The sequence below is a fragment of the Equus asinus genome, chromosome X (assembly GCF_041296235.1).
Source record: "Equus asinus isolate D_3611 breed Donkey chromosome X, EquAss-T2T_v2, whole genome shotgun sequence".
NCBI classification, from domain to species: Eukaryota; Metazoa; Chordata; class Mammalia; order Perissodactyla; family Equidae; genus Equus; species Equus asinus.
This window is the reverse complement of record NC_091820.1, coordinates 77,409,872-77,437,251: the sequence shown is the minus strand read 5'-3', so window position 1 is coordinate 77,437,251 and position 27,380 is coordinate 77,409,872.

Below are 27,380 nucleotides of genomic sequence, written 5' to 3'. Positions count from 1 at the left end.
TTTTATTCTTGAGGTCATTGTAACTCGTTTGAAACTCATTTTCTTGTAACTCATTGAGTTTCTTTATGACAATTATTTTGAATTCCCTGTCATTTGATTGTAAATTTTTGTGACTTCAGGATTGGTTTCTGGAGACTTGTCATTTTCCTTCTGCTCTGAAGTGTTACTGTAATTCTTTATGGTGTTTGACGAATTGATCCTTTGCCAGCACATTTGTGGTAGTATCAGGTCACAGATTCCACCTGCCACTGCTGTGTTTTCTGATCCCGCCCCCATCTGCTGGGACTTGTACTGATAGGGCTGCTCTGCATTTGTGTGGCCTGGCCACAGCTGCTTGGTGGGTCATGCACACATGCACAGGCAGTTCACGCTCCTCTGGACAGGACCACTGTGCTCAACAGTGGACTGGCTGAGCTGCTAAGCTAGGTGGGAGAGGAGGGGCACTTTTTTTTTTGTACTGGCCAGCTCTGCAATTGCTTGTGGGTACCTTGGCTGAGCTTCTGTGCTTGGTGGGCAAGGTTCTTTCATGAGACTGAGCCACCACCACTCAGTGGGGAGCATTCCTATGGGCGAGGCCACAGCAGCATGGTGCGTGCTTCCATGGTCCAGGTCACCACTCCAGAAGTATTCACACACAGGCCAGGCTGCTCCTCCTCCTCTTAAAATCACCCTGGTTGCAGTGTGAGGACCCACAACCTGTATCACTGCCTCTGGGGGCAGGGAGGGATCTGTTCATCCAGTTCCACCACTTCTGGGGGATCCAATCCACCTATCTTCAGATGAATGGCTGTGTTCTCTGGCGTCCCATTATGCTGTGAAGGGAATCCTCTGTTGGTTAATAAAAGTCCCTTTGGTTGTAACTTACAGGGGAGAGACAAAGGGAACAACTCTGCATTGTTGCTGATGTCACTCACTGGCTACCATTTTATTCTTCAATTCTTAGCTAATATCTATTTCAAACTTTCTGCTAAAGCTTTATAAACGTTGTGTGGTTTGATCTTCACAGCAACCTACAACTATCTCCATTTTATAGACACATGCTCAAAGCCACACAATTCTTAGGGGCAGAGTCTGTATTTGTACACAGCTTTGTCTGACTCCAAACATGCTTTCATCTTTAAGGCTATACTGCCATCACAATATCAACATTGGCTTTTGTCCATAGAGTAAACATCTCTATGTATTGACAAAATAAAAGGTGAAAATACAAAAGCCTATCTATTGCTTGTTTTATATACTTTGAGATGTATAGCTAGTTTGCTGATTTATGTATTTGCTCATTATAACTGAGTCAATCTTGACCCTCCCATGTTTAGTTCACCAAAAACAATTTCACATTTGTTGACATAAAGTCATTTTTATCCAAATTTTCCTAATACAACTTTAATACTAAACACACAGAATTGTGATAAACTCAAATGGTTCTGGAATACTGTGTGCAACTAATAAATACAACACGATGACTTCAGTAAAATAAAATTATGTATATACAAGTATCACAATGCCTTAAAAACATTGTCTTAAATGCAACATCATTTACCTAATGTCCTTTGAACTATTTCAAAATTAAGATGATTTCAAAATTTCTGCCATAGTAATTATCTTTGATAATAATTCCCCACCCACAGTCTCCAATGCTCTTTATCAAAGAATTTTTAAACATCAAGTACAGACCAATTGATCAAGATTCAGAAAGCCTTCTGAGATAAAGACAATTCCTGCTTTGTAAGTAGAAAAGTGATTAACGTCAAAGTATTAATAAAAGAGTCAAAAACAATAAGAATTTCTGTCAAAATTCTCATGCATATTTCCTGCAATGATCTAGGAAAAAAATATATTAGATAGGATCCCACAGATGAGTAATATTAGTAGATGTAATATTATTTGGAATCACTGTTAAAATATTCAGATCACTAAGGTATTTTTCAGTAAATTACAATCAATATGCCAATGTAGTCTAGTATCTTGAAACTTAACTTCTCTGAGCATCTAGTTTGTGCGGGAAAGACTACCACGAATCTCCCACTTTGGTTTGAGGTTTCCAGAAAACACCCATAATTTATGTCATGTATTAACAGCTATGATTTTAACTTTTACGTATCATGGCCTATAAAACCATCTGTACTGAATAGGTATCTAGTTTCACTGCTGCTTATGAATTGAACTCAATGAGTGTATATATGCCTTGCTTTTTTGTTGAAATTTCATTCTAATTTTTCCCTAGCTTCAGCATTTAATCCATTCTAAAAGTCTGATTCCAAAATTTAAAAAAGAAGCAGTACATGAAAATGAGGTACAATACTTTAATACAATATAAAAGAAAGCCACATGACCACTCCTGAAGCTATAATGACTGCATTTTGTTCCCTGCCCATCTATAAAATGTTTCAGTGCTAGACCTATTAAAACCTCCAAATATGTTATCAAGTAGAGTAAGTAGAAAGTCTGAATCTATTATTTAATATAAAGATATCTGGAATACACACACACACACACACACACACACAAGAAATGATCTTTTACTTTATTATGAAGGAAAAAGCCATCTAGTGTCAGTTGGACAAGAGTGTGTATAGTTCCATGTTTCTTACCTATAATGATTTTGTCTTTTTAATCATACTTCCTGTGTTGCATCGAAGTGTATTGTGAACATCTGTCAAATTTGCCTGCTCAGCATTCCTTATTCTTTCTTTTAGTAATAGCATCTGATTTTCTTTTTAAGAAGCACCCTTCTGTTAACTATCGAAATTCGTATCTATTGGGTGGGTTGACATCATTCATTCCAGAGCTCCGAGCCTCATTCAAAGCCAAACTGGGATAATGGGCCTGGGATATGGCTAAGGCCTGAACAATGAGAGTAGCACCTCCCCTTGGGTATAGCAATTGTTTCCGTGGTAGGCACAAGAACCAAGCTAAGCCAATGTAAGTCCTCACTGAGACTTTTGCCAAAATTATTGGGAAAGAGGAATTTTCTTATACTTGAATTTCAAGCAGTATAGACGACATAAAGCATGGTAATATCTTTGCTTATATCATAGGGAGGGCCTAGTGGAGAATAAAGCTAGTGTATGAGGAAAAAGAAAGAATTCTAATGACATTTGTTAAAACCCTGGACTCTAACATGCCTAACGTCTATTAAATCCTTGAACTTCTCAGTTATGAGCCAATGTATTTGCCTTTCTGTTTATTCTAGTTTGAGCTGTCACATGCCACCAAAAGCACATAGGTGAGTACACAGCACTCTTTTTCTTTAGCAGATTTCTTCTCCTTCTGTAGTCTAAATAAGTTACTTTCGGTAAAATTTTTATTTCCCTATTTTATGAAGAATGAACCATATGATACAATTATCCCTCTCATAATCACAAAATCACATTAACTTGGAAAGGTTCCTAAAAGAGATAATTTAGTTCTTTTAGCTGCCTCAAGACAGCATCGTGCTCTTACAATCTCAGGAAAACAGTGCTTAACCCTTGTCATCAGGATTCCCAGAAAAGAAAAAATTACAACTTTTCCTTAAACTATCCTCAATTGATTAGATTTCCAACCTATGGGCTTTGGAGCTGAATGTAGGCCAACTAAGCAGGGCAGTTTGAAATTTCTAGCCTCATTCAAACCCAAACTAATAGGCCTGAAACTTGACAATGCAAAAACATCTGTCCCCAGTGACAAGATAAATTTGCTTCATGAATTCCTATATAATATCACTACACACAAAATGGCAAAATTCTGTCTCAGGTAATCTGGTTCATTTAGCAGAAACAAGGAAACTATAAACCACATACCAGAAGAGCCTAATTTAGAGGATTATCTTAACGGTGAAAAGCAAAGAAAATCACAACTGGTTTTCCCAGATGCAGTACAAATAACAGTTCTCCAAATACTTCAAAGTTTCCTTTTTATCCACAGAACAAAGAATGACAGAGAGTAAATAACACATGCATGTCAAGATTCAGATTTCACCAATATGACTGACACTTACTTCCTTTAGTCAAAGCCAAGTATTCTCAAAAAAATTCTCCCTTGGGGATGAATGCTAGATTGGCATAACCAATAACTTGGGAGTACTTCCATGTACAAAATGTATTCATTCCTCCTTGCACTGTTTCATTCATTTGAAACAATTTGGAATCAGTCTGAAGTTTTGTTACACTTAGAACTTTAATTGACATCTTTATAACTCTCTCCTTTTTCAGTCCATCTATATTTCTTTGTCTTTTCCCCAATCTGCTGTTACTCTTGTCCCACTCTCTTTGTCTAAACCTTTAATCAGCCACTTTACACTCATTAAGAAGGGAATTGTCCAAATATCTAATAGTCATCTCAACTACTATAATGCTATTGCTTGTGTTAAATATCACCCACTCATGATAGTGTCTCACTGCTCTCACTGCCACAGCCTGAATTCATTTCCCGGTCAGGGAACCACACCAACCGTCTGTCGGTTGTCATACTGTGGCAGCTGTGCGTTGCAGTGATGCTGAAAGCTATGCCACCAGTATTTCAAATACTAGCAGGGTCACCCATGGTGGACAGGTTTCAACAGACCTTCCAGACTAAGATACACTAGGAAGGAGGACCTGGCCACCCACTTCCAAAAAGTTTAGCCATGAAAACCCTATGAATAGTAGCAGAAATTGATATAGTGTTGGAAGGTGAGAGGATTGTGCAAAAAGACCAGGCGGGGTTCCACGCTGCTCTACACAAGGTCGCTAAGAGTCAGAATTGACTCCGTGGCATTAATAACAATGTGACAGTATCATAAAGTGATTTTTAATTGTACACTCTAATTTCCTAGGGAGAATCAAGGTTTCCCTTCACCTCTACATACACGCAACTATTCTCTCTCTCTCGGCCTGCCTTCCACCCTTCCTGCCTCCTCATCGGTCTTTCTCTTTCCCTGGGAAATTATCTTATAGGTTGCATTGGTAAGGATTACTTTCAAGATAAGCTAATAAAAAAATCTGACAAATAATGTGTTATATATGTAAACATTTATTATTTGCACTTAAAAAGATATCCATCCGTAAGTAAGCAGTCCAAGGCTAGTAATGTGGCCCCACTATGTCAAGTGTCTTCTCTTTTTCTGCTGTTAACTCTAGGCAGGACAAAAGGGGACGGGCAAAATACTCATTGCAGCTGAGTCTCTCTCTCTATTTTTATCAGAAAAACAATAGCTGCCCTAGAAGCCTCACAGGTAAAATCCACTTATATCTCTCTGACCGGAACAAACTTACATGGCATGCCTAGTGGCAAGTGGGTCTTGTAAATGTAGCTTTCCCTCATGAAAACGAAAAAGGCACTATGCCACTTCCTTCCAAAATTAGGGCTCTCTTAGTAAGGAAGAATAGGAGAACAGATGAGATGGCCCTGCCCTTGATTAAATTAGAAGACCCAAGTGAAAAATCAGTGAAAGAAAGCATGAAATGAGCAACTTATCCTAGATATTAGGGAAGAAGCGCATGTCTTATTTGCTTTTTTTAATCCTACCTCTGGAAAATGTGAGCGAGACTCAAGGATAGCCCATGGAAAAAGGGAGACACATCTCAAATTAGTCTGTGTGCTAAACAGATAGATGAGAGCTCATGAAATGGGAGATGACAAGATTGAGATTCAGAGCCCTAACCATTGGCCTATGCTATTCTTGGTGTATAACACTCTGAACAACTAAGCAGATTAAATAGTAAACATGGATGTTACCATTTTAAATTTTATGATTTGGATATCTCATCTAAGCCACGTTTAATATAACTAACAATGGGAACTGTAGGAGGAGATAAACCACCACTTCCCAATATAGTTTTCTGATTATTGTGTTCCTTACTTCAAGTTATGGCCAATTTATAAATAATATGAATATTTTCTTTAAAATTCTCTAATTTGGCCATGACTGGCCATTAGCAACATGGACGAGGGGACCTTACACTGACTTCAAAGATGAATAGGCCCATGGTATGAAGAGACCAGGAAACAGTGCAGGAAATGGCTTCATAAAGGGTCCACACTTACAGAAGGCCTTGGATTTTCTGATTTCACGTTTTTTTGGTATCTGATTTTATCCATGAAAATGTGAAAACTGACAGAATATTGAGTTAGCCTGACATTCTCTTACATCAACATGCATGGGACTCTAAGCATTCTTACCGAAATGATGCTGTGGCTTTAATCAAAGAGTGATGCGATAGAAAAGAAAGAAAATGTAAATGTCACAAGCCAATCCAGAAGCCAAAGCATCATCATTCCTTTGCAGCGGGCGGCGTTCATGGCTGCACTGCCACCTGAGGCAGTCCCCAAGTCGACAGGTGCTGCATGAAATCAAAAGAGCTAATATCCCTGCCGTTTCCTGTTCCCATTAAAGTGACTGAGGACGAATTCGTTCTCGATAACTACTCTTCTCTGCTTATCACAATTTATGGTCCATCATTAATTGAATATTTTTATAGTTGACCTTTCGAATATTTTGCATTTAGAATGACTGGTCATTTCACCTGCTCCCCATGGGTTAGTGAGAGTAGGCACTCTGGAAAAACTCGCATGGAGGTGCTATATCAGAACATTGAAAAGGTTAATGATTTAGTTGTTGATATTTTCTACAGAATATAATTCTCACATATTTTTAATGGGTGATAGAGCATTTAGTGATTAATGTTAAATACCTAATAATAATGATTAGGACTGCTGGGTTAAATTATGAACAATTCACTTATCTGGGAACAAAGCACTAAGGAGACATCAAGAGTACAATGCAAAAGCAATGGCCTATAATGGCCTCCAGCATTGCATACCTGTGGGAGAAAAGTAAGGTTGTGTGGCAAATTTATAGAATACTAAGATTTGAAGAAGCAGTTTGATTTGTATCAAACCACTCCAAACTCTCCGAAGTGAAATGACAATATGGCAGACTTCAGCATTTTGGCAGCTTTCATGGTAGAATAACCTGTCAGTAGGACTGATTAATTCATTCATTATTAAACAAACATTTAGTGCCTATTGTGTGTAGGACATTGTACTCACTAATTTGGAGTAATGGGTGTGAGGTGGTGGTGACATACCTAGTGGTGTGACTGGGGATAAGGATGAGGTGAGACATGGCTACATACAGAGGTTTGTTAATGGTGTCACACAGAATGTGCTGTGGCACAACTCAGATCCCAATGAGCATAAGTCCCCTCAGTCTTTCAGCCCAAAAGTGTTTGGGCTGAACACCTCCCATCACCATAGTACTAAAACACTGATGAGATACAGAATGTAGACACAATACAAAGTGCTCAGTTAGACAGAGCCACAGCAGAACTGCCATTTATGGGTAAATAAATAGAATTGGGCACAGCATGTTGGATGGAAGCAGAGCCTTAGGTAGAAGTAATTGGATAAAGATTTGATTTGGAGAAAGCTTTATGCAAATCTGTAGATAGAAACTCAGATTAAAGACAGCAATACAAGAACAAAACAATCCCAGTGTGATAAGAAGGGCACGCAACTCAGTAAAAATCATCAGTTCTTAGAAAAGAAGAACTAGACACAAGGAGACTAGAAATTATTGCATTCATCACCTGGCTAATATATCTCAAAAAATACTTAGCATGGAGAATGATATAATACACATGGAGACAAGCTCAATTTAACAATTCTTTTGTCTTCAAAAAAACACATATATATTATTGGTTTAGATAAAAGAAGTCTAGATAGTATTCATAGAGACAGCAAAACTCAAACTGTTCTTTTCTCTTCAAAATGGTCCTACAAGTTTTTGGTGTGGTGGAGTCAGAGGCTGGGTTGAGCTTCCTTTTACAGGCAAGGTTCTGGTTCCCAGGACTAGCAAAACAAGATAAGGAATATCTCTTACAGATTCTGTCATCATGGGGCTAATTTTTGTCTGAGTGTGATAAATATTAGACTAGGTTCTATGCAAAAATTCTTTAAAAAAATTTTTGGGGGGCCGACCATTTGGCCCAGCAGTGTACTTCTGAGAAGTACACTGGGAAGACAGATTCTAAGAATCTGTCCTGCTCCTGCATATGTGCACTATTATATATACATACAGATTCGTGCATTTTTTTTTTCCTGGTAGTATTTGCAATAGGGATAGACTGAGAATAGCCTGAATGCATATCAATAAGAAATGGTTAAATATTTTATAGTCTATCCGTACTTTTGTTTAATACGTAGATTTAAAAGATAATTCAGTAAATCCATATGTATAAAATAATAAGATTCCAAAGGTACATTACTAAGTGAAAATACCAAAATACCAAGTAGCAGAACAAATATTCTTTCTCTCTCTCTCTCTCTCTCTCTCTCACGCACACACACACACACACACACACACACCCTTAATCTGAGAGAAAGAGATCTGGAAGGATACACACCAAACCACAAACAATAACTACTTCTGGAAAAGAAAATAGGGTGGGGGGAGATGACAGATGACTTTCATATTTTTTGTTTCATGAATTTGTTCTGTGAATTATTTTAATTGAATCGTGTATTGATTTTGTAACTAAAATTATTTAACCAACAGAAGTTATTTGGAAATATCCCAATAAATGATTCATTTTTATGTGGTTTTTTCATTGGTCTCTAAGGCAGTGTATATCCTCATGGGTATAGCTTTATATGTGTTTACATATATGCATGTTTCACACAGCCTAAGCTCAATAAACCTATGCAAATGTGCATAAATATATAACAGAAATACTCAAGGATAGGACCAAAGAAGGAACAAAATCTTCAGAATTGTTGTTCTCAGTTAATGAGTTAAAACACAGAATCCATTATTTTGTTTTCCCAAGTAGTACAATAACCTTCAATACATGAATATTCTATCAAACAATAAAAAACAAAACCAAAAAATCTTCTCTTTTTTGTTCGGGAGTATTTCCTTGAATTTTCAATGGAGCATTTAGAGCTATTGATGAAGATATGCTTATATGCTTATTTTGTTTCTGAATGTTACAAGGTGTCTATTACTCCTTTAAGCAAAATGGCACATAAAAATTATTTTTATCACAGACGTTTTATTCTCTTTAAGAGAAAAAACCCACTTATTACTGTTCCCACTGTCTCACATAGTTATAAATCTTCTGAACAAATGACTTTTGGATTCTCGGTTCTCTTCTGGGTTGTGGATATAGTAAATGGCGTAATATTAATGGGGCCTAACTGAGAGTAAGTTGAATCATTTGCCTAGCACATTTCATCATTAGGCCAGTAGCATTCGTTGCTAATATCCATTCTCTATGCCTGTATCATCGGGCACTAATTAAAACAAAATGTTCTATGGGTAGGTAAGATTTCATTTTATCTCCCAGTTTCTGCCTCAGAAACTTATCTGAACGTATTTCTAAAATGCATGGTTTTAAAACACCATGATTTCAACCCATTCTTACTCAAAGACTTCTAATCATCTGTTTTGATATTTGCAAGTTTCTCGTACTACAAAAATGCTGTCACTTTGGGCTCTTCCAGCTATTCAGCTTTTCTTCCTCTATGTGTCTCACTTCTGCTTATCTGTAGAAACCACTATACATGAAAATGAAGGCATATTTAAACCCAATACATTAAGAATATCAATGAAGCAAATATTGCTTTTATGGAGTAAAATTATTTAATTAATATATCTTACTGTATGGAAATGGTCATCGTCATTCAAGTATACAGAACATCACTATTTTTTTCTATTTCTTTTCTTCAAGGTTAAAACAGGAGTAGAAATAAAATATGACAGTCCAATTCTGAGCAAAATTTTGGCATACTAATTGGTTTATCTGCATGTGAATATTTTATCCTCACCCTTTCTCAGTACAGTCATGGTGCAAACACGGAAAGAGTTTACTGCTCTGAGTTGCTACGCTATATTCTAAGCTATTATGTGAAAGATCCATATAACAGTACAGTCGGAGGGACAGTATGTCTGGTCTGAAAGCCATTTGCCTGCCGACTGTTTCATTTTGTTCAGAGGCTCTAAAACAGGGATAATGATGGAGAAGATCATGAATTTTTCTAGTTACATTTACACATTTATTGGAGGAGTTCAGATTTTTCAATTTGTATAGGATTTCCATAGCATTTTTATTTCTAAGATGTTTATAGGAAAGACTTTTACTTGAGGAATTTATTCATTGACAGGAACCTTTCAGAAAAGGCAAGTGACTAAAAAACCAAAAGAATGGCTTTAATTATAAAGCACAGTGTTCAAAAGAGGAGAGCCGGGGGAGGAGTGGCAAAAGAGGAGGAGAGGGAGCTTGTTTGCGCTTCATGTACCAAACACAACCAGGGAACAAGGAGGCCGTCAGAAATGCTCCTTGCTGCCGGCTCTCTGACCTCTCGTTTTCCCAGGAGCATATTCAGTATACTTCTAATGCACAAGGTAGATTTTTTTTATCTTGTTCACAGTAAAAATACAAGCAAGCAGGGTATACGAAGAGAAGGAAATGGGCACAAAGACCAATTTCTGAAGGGAGCAATCGTGCCCTTCACTTAATATATGCCAAGTAGCCAAGGACCGTTGATGTCCTTTGTTTTACCCTCACTCCCTCAGCGACAATAGATTGATTATTTTTTAAAGTATGAGTTGTTAGTTTTTGTACACATGTTCAGGGATGATTTATATGTATTTTAGAGCAGTTAAATTTTGAAAAAAATACATTCTGATTTCTTCTATTGTTTATTTTCTGGAACCTTTTCTGCTTTAAAATGGATGCCAGGACCATCCACAACATTCTGAAAATGCAGAAATTCCCTACACACATACAACTGTGCTTCTGGGAGTTTTTTTTAAAGTAATTTAAACATGTAAGTGATTGGAAAGGAGAGGCCAGGTGTTGCTCTGGATGACCCCTAAAATTCTTATTCAGTTCTATCGAACCCTCATTTTGCCTTTATCTTTAGAAAGCAGTTTACAGATTTCTCAGCCAGCCAACAGATGGCAGCAAAGACTTGTAGACGGCCACATAAATTTTATTTGCACAAGTAATTATCCCCAAGCAGCAATTAAATGTCTAAAGGCAGAGCTGTCATTTTTAAGCCTAGCAACCCTGGAAATCTTTAAAGTCTTTTTTCAGGCAAAAATTAATAATAAAAATTCTCTTTGTTCTTTAAGCATCAAGCCCAGCTTTGGTTTCGTGCTTATAATCTCCTTTTTGTGCATTTATGTAAGATTTACCAAAAATTATGAACATATCCATACCCTTTTTCTCATTTGCCAATTGAAACAAGAACCAAAATACGCAAGATTTCAGCAAGCCTCATATTTCTATTTAAGTTAAAACTTCAAAAAGTGCTATCGTAATGGGAGTTAGTTTTCAGTTCGTTTTCCTAAAGCTAAATAGTACTACATTTGCCAGAAGGTTCACATTAGAGTGTAATGCTAAAAAATCTGACTTCAGGCATACAACGATTACTGATACTTTTAACATACTCAGAGATGAACTCCTTAGAATAAAGATTAGTAAAAAACTTAATTTCCATTATTCATTCTTAATTTTCACCTCAGTTTATTGTACTCAATGAGTCTCAGCTGAAACACATTTGCAAGGAGGGGGAAAAAGTCACCTCCCAAAGACGCTAATATATTTCATGTCAGCTCTGCAAGGGGAACCTTGCCATTAGTCTCCAGTACTACTTCATGTCAAAAATATATATTATGCGCAGCTCTCAATTATTCAGAAACGTATTATCCAGGCCTTTTGTCTGAACTTCTTTACCTTTCTGCTGCCTATCAAATGAGTATTTTACTTTCCTTAGCTACTAAAATATCTGAAGGTGCTGGAGTCTCACCTCCCCACTTCCTCATAGTCCTTCACTACTTCCTCCGAGCTACTTCTGTCGCTTGTATTTCTGTTAGGCCCCTTAACAAGTTGATTGGATTTATTTACATATTTGTCTCCCCACCCTCAAACTGTGAGTTCCTGGAGAGATGGTGTCTTATCGGTCTCTATATTGCCAGTGCTAAGCACATGGTTAAAACTAAGAAATGATAGAGCGAAAGTGATCTCAAGCAACCTGACTGCTTTTCAGTACTGTTATTAAATGTTCATCACATTTAAAAAGCACTTTACTAGGAACTTTGGAAAGATGCGAAAGAAATGAAAAATTATCTCTGATCTAAAGATGACAATGGTCCTTAAAATACAGGCTTACTTAAGGAAAGGTACAAAAATCAACTCAAGGACAAATTAATGTGGTCCAAATAAATATGCCATGCCATGCGAAGAGCTGCAACATGTTTAGAGTAAGCCAGCTATTTGGGACAAGAGTCAATGATCAAGGCCGAAGTTTAGATTGTGGTTGACAGGTGGTAGTTTAGACCTTTTTGAGAGATGAAATCTCTGAAGTATTAAAAGATCAAAGATTAAACTGTGAAGGATATCCAGAATTAAAGGGCAGAAGAAGGAAAAGAGGCTAGCAGACATCAGAATGCACCAGACTGAGAAACAGAAGAACAAGACAACAGAATCCTAGAAGCAACTGATGGCAAGAATTTTTAAAGAAGGTATGGTAGCAGAGAGATCAAGAAGAATTGAAACTAACTAAAAAGAAAGAAAGAAAAAAGCATAATTGGCTAAGATAAGCTCCCTAGTGGATTTAGAGCAGCTTGTGGTAATTTGTGAAGAAAAGATAGTCACGTAGCAGGGAGCTGACACAAATTTTTTTACCTTTTTTATTTTGGAAGATTAGCCCTGAGCTAACATCTGCTGCCAATCCTCCTCTTTTTGCCGAGGAAGACTGGCCCTGAGCTAACGTCCGTGCCCAACTTGCTCTACTTTATATGTGGGAGGCCTGCCACAGCATGGCTTGCCAAGTGGTGCATAGGTCTGCACCTGGGATCCAAACTGGCAAACCCTGGGCCACTGAAGCAGAATCTGCACACTTAATCACTGCGTCACCAGGCCAGCCCTACCGTTTTTTTGTTTCTGTTTCTGGAGTATTTTGTTTGTTTGTTTTCCTGTTTTGCTTTGTTTTAGAGGAATTTTATTTAGACAACTAAAAACAATTAGATGCTCTGAAGCAGTGTACATTAAAGAAAAATCAAACCAGTTACTTCATCATGCATGCCCTTTTTACAACTAAAGCAAAAAATGGGCTTTCTATTTTAAGGTAAAAGACAGAAAAATTAGACTTGGCGTTTTTTTTCTTTTTAATATCATAAACAACTACAAGAATTTTAATTAAAATAAGAGAAACTGGATGTCGGTTTGCGCGTGTTCATTCAAAAACACAGTAGGCCATTGTGCTATAAAAGAGCATAGCAACTCCACCCAGCTTCTTCAGGTACCATGAAGTTTTCACTTATAGACAACACCAAGGTTGTTCCAGTGCACATAATTATGTGTGTGTGTGTGTGTATTATTTGTTTTGCATTTGTAGAAATTTAAGTATATGGTTAAAATAAGTCTTAGTGGTTTCTATTAATGTTGTTCATTTATAATAAAAATTTGGTCTATAAAAAATTAAAATATCTACACAACTTTTAACATACTTTTTGTAAGATATAGAAAAAGAAGAAACGAAAGTAATTATTTTTAGTTTTTTGAAAGACCCAATAAGAGTAAGTAACAATGTCTCCTTCTGGTCCCATCCCCATCTTTTGTGGAAGCTCTAAGTTTTTCCACTTCCTCCCAGCTAAATCTGAGAGTTCTCAGAGGGCATCTCATGTGCATTTATGAAATAATCCTCTTGTCTACCAGTCATCACTAGCCATTTGCTTCCTCTTTTCTGTGGCTGCCAACTTCCAATGCTATGACCACAGCCGCTGCAGTGCAATGGCCTATCCTACTTCTCTGGTTCAATGCCCTACTCAGACGAAGGGGCCCAATTCCATGCCTCCAAGTGCAGACGTCCCAAGAGAGTACTCTGCCTTTAGCTCCCACTTGTGCTTCTCTCAATGCTGTACTGTAGCTTGTGAGCTCACTTCCTACAAAGATGTTAGGAAAGCAAGTCCTTTAGAATTGACTCTCTTTTTATTTATTTATTTATTTATTGCCCTCTCTGTGAGAATTGGGCATGAATTTGGATGAACTGAGCTGGAGGACAATTTGAGTGCAGATGTCATGCTTCACTCAAAATCCTCTTCCCCTCTCACAATGGGCAATTCTCCTTGAGCATATGGCAGAGTTCTCAAGGCTTTGCTTTTGAGGGGAATGAGTTCTTTCTTAGGAAGTCCCCCCCCCCTTACTTCATGCAAATAAATCCCTCGTGATGATCCTATTGGCTCTGAAGGGCCAGATATGTCTTCATCCTGGACTGAACACAACTTAGTCTATCAATCTGGGATAACCACCACCGTATTATCTACAATTACTAGGACTCACTTTCATTCCTAAAATCTTCCTTTCTTTGGTTTTGAGTGGAAATTTCATATGTAAAACAAATCCAAAATAAGGTGTGGAGATTCACTATGCAGACAAAATAAAATTTTACCGATACAACTGAGCATGTGTCCTTTAGAAAACTGTATTTAAGTAAATTTATCATTAAGTAATAGTGAAATTGCTAAAGTGAAGACCTTCAATAGGAAAATCAGTACTTGTTCGCTGGAACAAAGTAGAAGTTATTCAAAAAGTTACTGTCTATTTTGTACAAAACTAAGAAAATACTAAAACATATTATTAAATGGAGATGTTTTCTTAGACCTGGAAATACTGAATAAGCTAAAGCTTGCCCTTCCAATGAAGGGACTTGAAGTCTGAAGCTTCAGCACATGACAACAGGGCGGTAACTGTGAACAGACATGTGAATCTGGAGCTGAGAAGAAAAAGCTAGGCAGAAGACATTCATCGTTGCACAAATGGTAGATGAAGCCGTGGACATGATGGTGATTGCCCAAGCAAAATGTGTAAGAGGAGAGAAAATGGCCAAGTACGGAACATCAGTATTAAAAAGATGTGAATTTATGTCCCGCTGAGCTTATTAAAATTTGCCTGCATACTTTCATGTAACAATGAATTTGGGGGATAAAAGCAAGTCAGTCAAGTATCTTTTATAACATATAAAAATATAGTTTACCTAACTGGGTGGGATGATCTTCAGCTTAAAGGCATTATAACACAGTGGTTAAGAATACAGACTCTGAAGCCAGATTGTCTGAGTCCACAGCTCAGCTCTACTACTTAGTAGCTGTGTAACCCTGAGAAAACCAGCCTCTCTGTGCCTCAGTTTCCTCATCTATAAAATTGGCATGATAGTGTTACCTGCCTCATGAAGGTCATTGTGAAAATTGAATAATGAATGATTGTAGAGTACTCAGAAAAGTGCTTGACAGATGTAATAAATATGTTAGCACAATACTAAGTACTAAAGACACAGTGCTAAATTAACAGAGTACTTTAATAAAGATAAATGAAATAAAAAATGGAAATCTTTGTCAACCAAATTTCCAACTGGGTTATTTTTTTCCCTCTGGAATTTAATTATTACATTAAACTTTTGTGAAGGAAGGCCTGGGTTATCAGTCTCTGTGTATTAATCCAGAAAGTAATTAATTCACTTTACACATATGATTTCAGGTACATTTTATATGATAGCAACATATACTACTTAAAACAAGCAGTTTCTGCCATGATAGAATATTCTCCAATACCAAATTTTTTCAACAAAGCTGTATGTACTTTGTCGATGTTTCTAAATTGGAATATGTACACCTTTTTAAAACATCCTTCCAATAAATACAATTGATTGTTTCTACTCATGGCTCATCAATTTTTATTCATGCAGTGAATGTTGCGATTGAAAAGTATGTGCTATAATAAGTTGCTGCAAAATAAACAAGCACAAGGTAATTTGGAGAAGAAAATACTAAATCCACTTTTAAAAAGACATCCGTTTTGATATGATAACGTTCTTTTCTGCAAATGAATAGTATTTTTATCCAAACTTTCTGTCTATTTTTTCCTGTTAAAAGCCAGAGGCTTCACCTGACATTTCATTTATGTGAAAGTCCAAGAATGTTAGAAATCATTCATTGGTTGGACTCATGCTGTCAAGAACAAATATTATGAAGGAAGATATTTTGAAAGTTTTGTGAATACTTTGAGAAACGTTATGGGTAAACATGTAATGAGTGACAAGAAAGTTATGAAAACAGCTTTTCAAACAAAACGGTTTTAAGAAGAAAGCATCTGATACCTGTGAAGGAAGATTAGTGAAATTCTGTCATTGAGGTTCTGATGGGGCCAAGCAATTAAAAATAAATTGATTTGGCTGAAAAATTATTTGAAATCTTATGTTGACATTCTTGTGTCATTAAAACCCTTTTCTGCCACACATTCTCCACGTAAATTTTGGAATATTTCTTTTGCATGGAGAGCATAACACATACAGTGTCAATAGTATGCTTTGTTTTTTTGCTATGGTAAAATTATATGTAACAAGCATCACTTACTGACAAATGTAGGAAAATTTAAGCTATAGTAAACTTCAAATCCATTGCCATTTAATCACTTTAAGATGTAGTAGCATTATGTGAAAATATTGAGAAAATCTGTGCTTTCAGAAAATCCTCAGAAATAGACAATTAAAAGTTACTGAAATGTGAAACAACTTGTCATATAGGAGTCCACAGTTTCTATGTTTTCATAATAAAATTTAGTTATAAATGTTCTCAGTGACTTTTAGAAAATAATTAAAAAATTGAAAAACCTATTTACTATGCTTAGTTCTTATTTTCTCATGCCTGCCAGTGCTACAAAAAGAAAGTAGATCCCACAACTAGAAGGACCTGCAGCTAAGATATGCAACTGTACGGGGGCGGGGGGCGGTTGGGGAGATAAAGCAGGAAAAAAAAAAAAAGAAAGTAGAGATAATCATGCATGTGCTTATGCCAACTTTCTTTCCCTATACCTCATGGGATTGCTAAATTCATTGAAAAATCTTACGTCCTTTCCTGTCCCAATGGACAACGTCCCCCTTGTTTACCAAGACAAACTCTTCCACATTATTCCTCATCTCATCGTCTCCCACACACTACAAAATTTATTTTCTCTTTATCTTCCTCTTTTCTGTCTCTTTTCGCTTTGTATTCAAACATGCTCAAGTATCTTTATCTTAAAACAAAACAAAACAATAACAGCAAAGTCTTTCTTCAACTCTGTTTCTCTGTCATACTTCTTAATACCATACCACCAAGCTTTTTGAAATAGAAGCCTACCTCTCACTCATCAACCGCAGGAATCTGACTGCCTGCCCCCTTCACAGCTCTACGGAAACCACTGATGTGGTATCCAAATTAAACGGTCTCTTTCTAGTACTCTTTCTACTTTATCGCTCTCAGCATTTAATGCTGTTGACTTTGTTTTCTTTAGAATAACTTTTTTTCCTTGGCTTCCATGAGACCACTGGATCATGGTTCTCCTTATACCTTTGTAATCAATTCCTTCATCTCCTTAATTTATTTTTCTTCCTCTTACTGCTTCCTAAGAGCTTCAGTACCCCAAGGGTCCATCCTCACACCTCTTCTCTCCTAATTCTATAAATCTCTCTGCGACCTCACCCATGTCTATAACTGGAACTATCTATACACCAATGACTCTTAAATTTCTAACCTTTACATTTCTCTGTGAAACTCAAGACTAGACCCACATATACCAATACCAACAAGACAGACATCTCTGCCTGTCTTACAGGCACCTCAAAGTAAGTCCAAAACCAAATCCATTATCTTCTGTTAACAAATGTTCTCCTCTTTACTCCTGCTACAGACTGAATGTTTGTGTCCACCTAAAATTCTTATGTTGAACTCCTAACCCCTAAGACAGTGGTATTAGGAAGTGGTACCTTTGGGAGGTGATGAAGTCATGAGGGCAGAGCCCTCCTGAATGGAATTAATGCCCTTATAAAAGAGATATCAGAGATAAAGGCCCTCTGTTCCTTCTACCATGTGAGGGTTCAGCTAGAAGACACAGTCTATGAACTGGGAAGCAGGTCCTCACCAGACACTGAATCTGCAGATGCTTTGATCTTGAACTTCCAGTTTTCAGAACTGTGAGAAATAAATTTCTGCTGTTTATTAGCTCCTCGGTCTCCGGTATTTTGTTATAGTAGCTTTAACAGACAAAGACAATTCCATATCTTAATGTGATCTCCATCTACACAGTTACCCAAATTAGAAACCTCAAAACCAGCCTTGTTTTCATTCTTTGCCTCACAATACATTCATTGTTGTAAGATTATTAACTTACCTGAGTTTCCTAAAGAAGAGAGACTATGCTTTATTTATCTTTTCTTTCCCTCCAGGTTAGTTCAGGAATCATAGAAGGCTCTTATTAAATGTTTGTTGGACTGAATTGCTGAAATTTTAAATATCATTCAAAAGGCTCCACTCAAAATAATGAGAACAGAGTCTCTAAGGATTGGGCAAAATTTGAAAATACCTTAGTGACTTAGGATACAGAACAAAGTGGAAATTTTTGCCTTAAAATTTGGGGGCTAATCTAACCAACAACAAAATTAAGATAATGTCCCAAGTCCCGAGGTGGAACAAAACTCAGACTGACTCAAGGGAGATCAAGTAGTGACCTCCTAATGAGAAATGGACCTGCCTTTTAATTCAGTTTTCATGAACATCTGCAAAAGTGTGTATGTGTATATGTCTTTGTGTGTGTGTGTGTGTGTGTGTGTGTGTTATAAGAGAAAGATGGTGTGGAGAGATGAAAGAGGAGAGATGAAATAAAGAGTGAAATGGGTGGGGAATAATAAGTTCAACCAAGAAAATTAAATCATTACTCATTTTAGTCCATGTTTTAGCCTCTTTCCCCATAGCCAATGCTATCTACCAACAGCAAAACCAACTTCTCTGAGTGGTACCATCTTTACTTTGGTCACTCTGAATACCCTTACGTCTCTGTTTACTCCACTATCCGCAGGTACACAAACACAACATTTAATAAGTAAATGCTGCTCTACATATTTTATTCTCTGTTCATCCTGCTTTTCTTTGAATCAAGATGCCCTGTTTCACTTGTCTCAGTCCTCCATTCCTCTTCCCTAGAGTCACTTCCAAAAATAAACTACCTGCACAAAAAGCCCATGGCACACACAGTGTCGGCTAAAGCAGGTCTCAAATCACAGCAACCAACTTTTGGAGAGAGTGAAAAAATAAACTGAGGCTAAACTGTCAAGTTATATAGTCCTGCTTCTAGAATTCACAGACCTAAAGCTTCTAAAGAAAGTGAGTCTTCAGAAAGGGAGATAGATAGATAGATGATAATAAATATAAAGATATAGGGATATCCATACACACACACCTGCATTCTAGCATTTAATAAGAACCTCTTTTTTTTATATTTTTTTTTCAGAAATGCACACCAGTTGTAGAGCCTCACTATAATATTTGGGCTTGGGCTGTATCTTTCAGAAACATAAGAAATTCATTCAATACGTTTATTAACTGCCTATTACATGTCAGGCATTATGTTAATGTTGGCAAAAAAAGTGATGAGCAAGAAACACAGGGTGCCTGGTCTCATGGATCTTTTAAGTAGGAGGCCAAATTACTGAGCCTAAATTCCAATAAACTTTGTCCTTGTTCTTCAGCAAGTGGTGATGACAATCTCCAAGGCGAATAAAAGTGGCTGAGAGTGGTTGTACACCAGTAAGCAGCTGCTCACATGACAGGGTCTGTTGTATTCAGGGGTGAAAACACATTACCCCAGGGGAAATATAGAATGGGTATTAATAAGCGTCATAATTTCTAAAAAGTAAACAATAGGGGAGAAAAAAGAGGAAAAGAGGAAACTGACATTTAAGTAATTGTTTGTACCAGGTTAACGTGGCAAGATAAATGCCTGATATGTCTTCTCTGATTTTCCCCTTCAAATACTTATGTAGATACAGAGAAAAAAAAGGTTAGCACAATTACAATGCTGCCATTGAACTCATCGAGGGATTTATAGCAGCACCAAGGAACCTGGATTAATGTTTCCTCCACATGTTCTACCTTCTGTCTCAGAACAACAGGGTAATTTTAGAAATGGCAGGGGGAGGTTTTAGCCTGCCCCTACAGGAAGCAAACCCCAGAGACGATAACCCTAGAAAGCCATACCAGTCAGAAAACCTGACCGCCACTTCCTTATTGAAGAGGAGCTACTTCTAAAAGAATAGGGGCATGTTCTTCTTCCTTACTCCCATCAATGCCTCTTTTTTCATGTCCAGGCCGAGACACCATCTCCTGTAGTCTATCACTGACCTACAGATGGCACGTCCTTATAAAAATGATATTTCTACGGGTCACTCTTTCCCTACTTTGCCCTCAGAGAAAGAAGCTGATCAGAAATAATACAGTTTTCAAAAAATTGGCTATAGAAGGAAACGAGAAGTTACTGGAGAAAAATGCCAGAGGCAAAATGCCCAGAAGGAACAAGAAATATCATTGTATAGGAAGGGCGGGATGACACCTGTCAGAGAGACACCTGCCATTGCACGCCAATGGCAGAATGGAGATGGGTTTCATTTGCACTTGGTTTTTAAGTGCCAACCCTCAGACAATGATGGGCAGAATCCAGGAAATTGACAGTAGGCACCAAATGTTACGTACTTCGAGAAAACGTGTTTCTGTATTTGTCTGGCTAAACAACTGATCCTCCTATATAACACATTTTAATTTCATACAAGTTGTGGTTTCTAGGGGAAAAAAATGTGTTTTCTATATATTTGAAAGGTGGGCCACAGGAATAGTGTCACTTGGGAAATCCTTTTTATGGTCAAGAGAGAAAGAAACACAGACAATGTGTTGCATAAGGAAACTGCCTGGAGGCACTCTGTGTGGGCTGCAGGCTCACGGTAGACCAGTTTAAGATCAAAGGTGTCAAGGTGATGGAGAATAAAACTCACTTGGTGCAGTCACCCTGGGAAGAGGGCAAACAGCCAGCGGCACCTAATCCTGGTTCTTTCCTTGACTTTTCAAATTCATATTTGCCACACATCAAATGCAGTAGCTGTTGTTCACGCGCATTAGTTCCACCGGAAAAGCTCCATGTGTTTTTTTTCTTTTCTTTTCTTTTGTCTCTGGTATTTAGATGTGACTCAGAGACGAGAGAGGCCAGAAAAGCCATTTTATTGTTGCAACCACCTCTTTCTCAGTAGAATTCAGAAGCCGGAACTAAGTTTTATAAAAAAATGGCAAACAAAATTCTCAAATTGCTTTGCTTTGGTACCTGCCAAAGTTGACTTACAAATGTATTTAGAGTTTACTTTATTGCATTGACACACAAAATTATGTTCTTTATTTTCTTTCTTAGTGCCTGTTTTTCTCAAGATTATGCACTATCTTAATAGTGCTTCCAATACAATCTTACTTTCTCAAAGTGTTTTTACAATCACATCATATGATCTTAGGTAAGGCAAAGATAATTGTTTTCTCTTTTATAAATGAGAAAACAAGCTCAGAGGTGGTGTATGGCTTGTAAAAGAATGCATGACAAATAACAAAGCTGGGGCTAGCACCAGGGTTTCTGACTCATAGTTCAATACAATTTTTAAACAGCTAAAGTGTGTTTCTGATTTAACAGCTATATAGTGTCTATGTAGATAGAGAACTGTGTGCCCTATTATTAAAGTGACACCATCGCTAAGATGATATGGAAGCTGACAGCCGCAACGTAAATTTAGGAAGTTATTTCCTAAAGAAAATTTCCTAAGGCCCCGCTCATTGAAACTAATTTCATTCTCCCTCTTAGATTGCTGAGGTTTACAAGTTTATTCTTGTTTGACCATCATAGACAGCTTATTGACTGCAAGAAATAGCCTTGAAGGACCTTGTAATGGCATTAAGGAAACTAATAACAGCTATGTTTTTAAAGCACCAAATAACTGCTAACATTTATCAAGCATGTACTGTGTGTCAAGCATTATACTAAAGGCTTTAATGCAGTATGTCAGTTAATCCTCAAAACAAATCATAAGTTTAGGTAGAATTTCCATCTCCATTCCACAGATGGGGAATGCAAAGCTGAGAGGTTAGGAAACCTCCCCAAGCTCATACAGCTTCTAAGTGGAAGACACAGAATTTGAGCTCAAGCAGTCTTTCAACATTCAATCACTAAAACACACGTGCTATGTGCCAAGTATTTTATAAGCATTTACTATCTCATCAAATACTCGCAATAACCCCGCATGTTAGGTATTTATATGGTATTTATATTCCAGTTTCACAGATGGGAAAACAGACTCAGAGACACTCAAGAGTATCATTTGCTTCAAGGCCACATTGGTAGTCAGTAGGAACATAGGAACTGAAACTCGGCTCTGTCTGACCTACCACACTTCTATTCACACCTGAGCAATTCACCCAATGTAGAAAGAGATTACTGGAAATCGTTTATCCTTTTCTGCATGAAAATAGTTTATTTAAAGATTACCACTCACAGTGATTGGTCAAAAATAGAAAACCCAAAAGACACGGTGGACCTGCAGCCAAAACTGAAGTTTCAGTTTCCTTTCTTGTCCCTTTCCAGTCACTTTCCCTTCCTGGTGTCTTCACCTCCAAGTACCCACTGTCCTCATTTATTCAAGTGTCCTGATTGTCCAGAGCCAAGTAAAGTACATCTCTCAAGCTTCTCTCCAAAATAAGTGGTCCACACCCCATAAATTCATTTGCCTGCACTACCCTCCACCTCCACTCACCCCATCTTAACCATTAAAATTTCTTTTTCTCAGGGGCCGGCCTGGTGGCGCAGCTGTTAAGTTTGCACGTTCTGCTTCTTGGTGGCCCAGGTTTCACCGGTTCAGATCCCAGGTGTGGACATGGCACCACTTGGCAAAAGCCGTGCTGTGGTGGGCATCCCACATATAAAGTAGAGGAAGATGGGCATGAATGTTAGCTCAGGGCCAGTCTTCCTCAGCAAAAAGAGGAGGATTGGCAGTAGTTAGCTCAGGGCTAATCTTCCTCAAAAAAAAAAAAATTCCTTTTCTTAGTACCCAGTTCTGAGAATGGTACTAGCAAGAAAAACTAATTCACAATAAATTGTGTATGACTAATAAACACCTAATGTTATTATTCCCTGCAATATTCATACTTTGGAAGACTCAGTCTGTCTTCAACCAAAAGAATGAATTCTGAATGTTGAAATCACAGAGGTGTGGCTAGTATGTGCATTCTTTATTAAAAGGCTTTCTAGAACTCCTCTACTCACATTAACTAGCTGCAATCGGTTCAGGATAATCCCCCCAAATCTAACTCACCTAAATATTTTAAATTTAAAATGAAAATTAGTATTAAATTAGTCTTTTCAGACTAAAGTTGATGGAGTTTTGATTTCCAAGAACTTCCTCTGCCTCAGTTGTCTCATCTTTCAAACTGGGGCTCCCTGGTAGACCAGGACCACTACTTCTCTCTAAATCTCAGGCCTTGTTGTTGAGTCTGACTAGCTTGGCCAGACTCTTTATTCTCCTTTCATTCATCAAACATTTATTGAGCATTCACTGTATGCCAGACATTCTTCTAGGAGTTGGGGAAAGTATCAGCGATCAAAACAAAGATATCTGCCTCATGGTACTTACATTCTAGAGAGGAGAGATGGGAAATGAAAGTAAACAATGAATAAGTCAATTACTAATATTTTAGTAGATGAGCACTATGGAAAAAATAGAGCAGAGTAAAGGAGGTTGGGAGTGAAGGCAGGGTTTGTATGTTTCTATTTTAAATAAAATGATTGTGGTAGTCCCCAATGAGAAGGTGGCATTTGAGCAAAGGCCTAAAGGAGGTGAGGGAGGGAGCCACGCTGATATCTACAGGAAGAGTGTTCCAAGAAGAAGGGATAGCCGTGCCAAGGGTCCTGAGGCAAGAGTGTTAGAGGAACAGCCATTGTTTCTGGAGCCAAGTGACCCAGTGATCCCCAGTCCAAGGATCAGTATATTTTTTTTTTTCTGTAAAGAGCAAGATAGGAAATATTTTAAGCTCATGGCCATACAGACTGTGTCACTACTCAACTCTATCACCGTACTGTGAAAGCAGCCATAGACAACATGAAAATGAATGAGAATAGCTCATTCATAATAAATTCATAAATAAGAGAGCATTTATAGACACTGAAGTTTGCATTTTATGTAATTTCACAAGTCACTAGATATTTTTTGTTTCATTATTTTCAATTATTTTAAAATATGAAAACCATTCTTAGCTCATGGGCTGTACAAAAGCATACTACCAGCTGGATTTGGTCAGAAGGCAGTATGTTGCTGACCCCAGATTCAGGAGATGAGCTCAGAGACATAAGGGCACAGAGAGAAGGGGAGGCAGCATGGACAGAAGGTGTCAGGTTGTGTAAGACCTTGTAAATCCATTGTAAAGACCACGGCCTTTACTCTGAGTGAGATGAAAAGGAACATCATCATCTGGCTAATATCTCTTGAAGCAACCTGGCCTCTCTCATCTCCATTGCCAAGCTTCTTGCCCAACACCATCAAAAAGAGAATGATAAGATGTGATTTTCAGGCAAAGAGACAGGGTTCAAATCCTGACTTTGCCTTTTTCTCACAGAGTGACTTGGAAAAAGTCATATGCCTCTTTGAAATGACAATTCTTGATTTGGGATTAATAATGACTAATCCACAGAGGTGCTTTGAGATTCAAAGAGATGATACGTATAAATCTCTTGGCACTGAGGCTGGACATAGTAAATAATACTTAGTAAATATTAGCTATAATTTTCATTTTTAAAATTATTTCTCCTTTGTTTCTCTTCTCCCTGCTTAACTTCATCTCTCATCATTCTTTATTTTTCTGTTCTTCCTTTTCTGCTAATTTTTATCTATCTTTCTGTCCTGGCCAATCCCAAATAAAATATAAAAGAAACTCTTGGATGCCTTAGTAAGCCTGTCACTTTAAACAAAAGTTGGAATATGAATTGATTTTTCTCTTTGATTTATTGTTCTTCCATATTCGCATGTGCATTTAGTCTCATTTTGTTCGGGACAGGTCAAAACTTATGCGTTAACTTATCAAATGTATGTAGCCCATTCTTTAAACATGAATTCCTGCCAATATCTTTCCCAGTAAATTATTTTTATGCATCACTTTATTTTCCTTTACTTAGGTGTCCATCTTTGTAAACCAACAGCTCTAAACTTTTCCACTATGTGAATCACCATTAAGTTCACTGTCAATCTTTTTTGTTTTCTGATTTTCACTGTAGCCTCCCCTTAATATCCAAACATTATCTTTTCAATCTTCATTACACTTATTAAATAATTCTATTTAACTACTTTGCCATTTTAATAACTAGCACCTTGGGACAGCCAGCCCTTAAGATGGCCCCCAGTTATTCTCATCTCCTGGTATTCACCCCCGCAATGTTGTCCCCTCCCACAGTAAATAGAGCTGACTTGTGGGTGGCAGCCGTGAGAATATCTCCTACAGTAGGAGCATAACTGACCAAGGTCCACAGTTGCCGTGCTCTGAAATCCAGGTTTGCCTAAGTCACACCTCGCACAAGCTGCTCCCAAGCAATGATTGAGCACAGCAGGGCTACTGACGCAGACCCATTCCTGGGAGATATGGAGCATCTCTGATGGGCTACTTTGGCTCAAGGACTCCCAGACAGCCTTGCCGAACTTTTCTTAGAACTGAACTGCAGCCTAAGATGCTTCCACCTGACTTCCTTCTTTCCATTCCTTTCCCCTTCTCTTGGAGGTCAGATTTGCATCCTGGTTTAATGGCTCTCTGAGCTTCCCCCAGCTCCTTCCTCATTTTCCCTCACAGGTATTTATCCTAACAAAATGCATTTCACATGTAATCCTGTTTTGACATTTCCTTTCAAAGGACCCAAACTAACAAAGGTAGGACCAGGAGTGGGCCAAGACAGCAAGTAGTAAAATAGGGATTTGGAACTGTTTTATCAACCATTTAGGAGCAAAGAGAATATCCAGTAGGCAAGCAGATCACATATAGTCACTGGCACAAGGCAATGACTGAACTGATAAATATTTTACCATGATTTGCTTAAAAAAATGTCCCAGTGGAGCAGAATGCAATGGCAGGGGCAACAATGTAAGCATTTGAAAAGTATGGCACAAATAATGCTATCTTAGTTCATTTGTGCTGCTATAACAAAGTATCAAAGACTGAGTAGCTTGTAAACAACAGAAATTTAATTCTCACGGTTTGGGAGGCTGGAAGTTCAAGATAGGCGTGCAGGCATGGTAGGGCAAGGGCCCTGTTCCAGGCTGCAGACTTCTTATTGCATCCTCACACGGTGGAAGGAGCAAGAGAACTTTCTTAGGACTCTTTTTAGGGCATTAATCTCATTCTTGAGGGCTCCACCTTCATGACCTCATCACCTCTCAAATGCCTCATCTCCTAATACCATAACATCGGGCATTAGGATTTCAACGTAAATTTTGAGGGAACACACACATTCAGACCAAAGCAAACACCTACAAAGACAGCAGAACTGGCTGGTTGATGTTAAGGCATACTGACACCTTGGAAAAGAAAAATAAGAGACTAAGGGCCATTAAGGAGTAGTTAATGGCTAAGTGTTACTGTCACATGGCTTCTGTGGGGGTTTTCCAGCGCTTAGCTCCTGCAGTAGAAGAGAAGACACAGCTGAGTGGCAGACTGAAGGTCTAACTGTTCTAGTCACAGAACTTTCATTGAAGGCAGGTCGGTTATGTAAAGGTCAAGACCCTGGTAGAAAAACCTGAAATCTTTGAACCTTGAGATGGGGGTATCTGAATGTATGCCTCCCAGTATGTTGGCTCTGCAGTCACTGCCTACCATATCCTGTGGGCCTGCAGACATGACCCCCCCATTCTTTAGTAAAGCTTAGCACTTCCTCTGTGCTAGAAGATGCTGATGAAAACTATTTCCCTTAAAGCAACAGCGACTCCTCTCAGAAACTGCCCACATCTTCTCTCCTTGCTGCCAGGCTGATAACTGGAATTGAGTCCCAGCATAATTCAGCTGAGAACACATTGAGCCTTCAAAGGAAGAGAAGAGATTATAAAGAGTTACAAAAATTATCTGTCGTGTACTGCAAAAGTGCTCCTGGGATTGGATTTTGAGGGTGTTTTATCCAAAGAGGCTGGAATGTAAGACTGGATATGTTAGAACAAATTGACTTGTGGGCACTTCCTTGGGACATGGAAGCAAATATCCCAGGGAATGGGGAGAGCTCTTTTCTAAGGGTGGTTCTTAAAAGCATGGAGAAAGCAGTGGCCTTTGCTGAAGAAGTGGAAATGACTGAGGTTCACTGGCATAAAATAGATCAAGAAATACAAAGTCTCAGGGAGGTGGACTGGCTGAAATGACTAGATTCTGAGAGGCCAGAAGACCTAGGTGAGGATAATGTTCCACAGAGTGGCTCAGAAGATACACCATTCATCGAGGTCATCAGGAATATGCTGGTGAGAGGGGAACCAGCATCACTAAGAAGTTCACTGGTGGCTCT